Below are 2,764 nucleotides of genomic sequence, written 5' to 3'. Positions count from 1 at the left end.
CTTGCTTTATTTTATTTACTACTTTGTTTGCTGCATTATATCAAAACACAAAAAAATTAGTTGCTAGCTTTACTTTATTTACTGTCTTGCTTGCTATATCAAAAACACAAAAAATTAGTTTACTTGCATTTACTTTACTTGATTCATTATGTTTCCTTTTAATTTTACCGCAAAGAACATACCGGTAGGACAAGGGTCTATAATTGGGAGGAACAATATAGAAGAATTTTTCACCCATGTTAGTACCGTTGAAGATTTTGAAGATAGACACTTGGTAGAACTTGCTCCTACTTATGAAATTGCTGCTCGTTGCTTTAGTTCGCCCGTTGGAAACTAAATTTGTTAATCTCAATCCTATAATCCAACACATGTTTCTTACACTTGGTGATTTGGAAGAGGGGAAAAGAAAGATTTTGTTTTAGAAACCCTTCTTAGAGAATTTGGTGGTCTAGCAAGAGAGGCTAGAAAGGTCTTTGCTAAATTTAATATGCTTGGTTCTCATACTAATTTTGTTGGTCTCCTTGAAAAAATGGATATGGATAGGATAAGGTACACTAATAATGTTAATGATGGTGGGGAGATCAAAGCACCAATACCATGTAAATTCCTAGCTATGAATGATGCACTAGAAAATAACTATGCTTGGCTTGTTCCTGAAAATTTGTTCGATGAGAGTAGCAAGCCCAAGACTAATGAGAAGGGAGACGCTGAAACTTATGTATCCAATATACTATGCATGGTTGAGAAAACTCCAAACCCCGCTGTAGATGCACCGCCCTTTGATAACACTTGAGATACACTTTCTGCGCCTAGCTGAAAGGCGTTAAAGAAAAGCGCTTATGGGAGACAACCCATGTTTTTACTCCAGTATTTTTGTTTTATATTTTTGTCTTGGAAGTTGTTTACTACTGTAGCAACCTCTCCTTATCTTAGTTTTAAGTTTTGTTGTGCTAAGTAAAGTCTTTGATAGAAAAGTAAGTACTAGATTTGGATTACTGCGCAGTTCCAGATTTCTTTGCCGTCACGAATCTGGGTCTATCTCCCTGTAGGTAGCTCAGAAAATTAAGCCAATTTACGAGCATGATCCTCAGATATGTACGCAACTTTCATTCAATTTGAGCATTTTCGTTTGAGCAAGTCTGGTGGCCTAATAAAATCCATCTTTACGGACTGTTCTGTTTTGACAGATTCTGTCTTTTATTTCGCATTGCCTCTTTTGCTATGTTGGATGAATTTCTTTGATCCACTAATGTCCAGTAGCTTTATGCAATGTCCAGAAGTGTTAAGAATGATTGTGTCACCTCTGAACATGTGAATTTTTATTATGCACTAACCCTCTAATGAGTTGTTTCGAGTTTGGTGTGGAGGAAGTTTTCAAGGGTCAAGAGAGGAGGATGATATACTATGATCAAGGAGAGTGAAAGCTCTAAGCTTGGGGATGCCCCGGTGGTTCACCCCTGCATATTCTAAGAAGACTCAAGCGTCTAAGCTTGGGGATGCCCAAGGCATCCCCTTCTTCATCGACAACATTATCAGGTTCCTCCCCTGAAACTATATTTTTATTCCGTCACATCTTATGCACTTAGCTTGGAGCGTCGGTTTGTTTTTGTTTTTGTTTTGTTTGAATAAAATGGATCCTTGCATTCACTTTATGGGAGAGATACATGCTCCGCTGTAGCATATGGACAAATATGTCCTTAGGCTCTACTCATAGTATTCATGGCGAAGTTTCATCTTCGTTAAATTGTTATATGGTTGGAATTGGAAAATGCTACATGTAGTAACTCTAAAATGTCTTGGATAATTTGATACTTGGCAATTGTTGTGCTCATGTTTAAGCTCTTGCATCATATACTTTGCACCCATTAATGAAGAAATACTTAGAGCTTGCTAATTTGGTTTGCATATTTGGTTTCTCTAGAGTCTAGATAACATCTAGTATTGAGTTTTGAACAACAAGGAAGACGGTATGGAGTCTTATAATGTTTACCATATGTCTTTTATGTGAGTTTTGCTGTACCGTTCATCCTTGTGTTTGTTTCAAATAACCCTGCTAGCCTAAACCTTGTATCGAGAGGGAATACTTCTCATGCATCCAAAATACTTGAGCCAACCACTATGCCATTTGTGTCCACCATACCTACCTACTACATGGTATTTATCCGCCATTCCAAAGTAAATTGCTTGAGTGCTACCTTTAAAATTCCATCATTCACCTTTGCAATATATAGCTCATGGGACAAATAGCTTAAAAACTATTGTGGTATTGAATATGTACTTATGCACTTTATCTCTTATTAAGTTGCTTGTTGTGCGATAACCATGCTTCTGGGGACGCCATCAACTATTCTTTGTTGAATATCATGTGAGTTGCTATGCATGTCCGTCTTGTCTGAAGCAAGAGAGATCTACCACCTCCATGGTTGGAGCATGCATATTGTTAGAGAAGAACTTTGGGCCGCTAACTAAAGCCATGATTCATGGTGGAAGTTTCAGTCTTGGACACATATCCTCAATCTCATATGAGAATAATAATTGTTGCCACATGCTTATGCATTAAAGAGGAGTCCATTATCTCGTTGTCCATGTTGTCCCGGTATGGATGTCTAAGTTGAGAATAATCAAAAGCGAGAAATCCAAAATGCGAGCTTTCTCCTTAGACCTTTGTACAGGCGGCATGGAGGTACCCCATTGTGACACTTGATCAAAACATGTGCATTGCAAAGATCCGGTAGTCCAAGTTAATTAGGACAAGGTGCGGGCA

This window comes from Lolium rigidum, chromosome 6 (genome assembly GCF_022539505.1).
Source record: "Lolium rigidum isolate FL_2022 chromosome 6, APGP_CSIRO_Lrig_0.1, whole genome shotgun sequence".
Lineage (NCBI taxonomy): Eukaryota > Viridiplantae > Streptophyta > Magnoliopsida > Poales > Poaceae > Lolium > Lolium rigidum.
Note: the sequence above shows the minus strand (reverse complement) of the source record.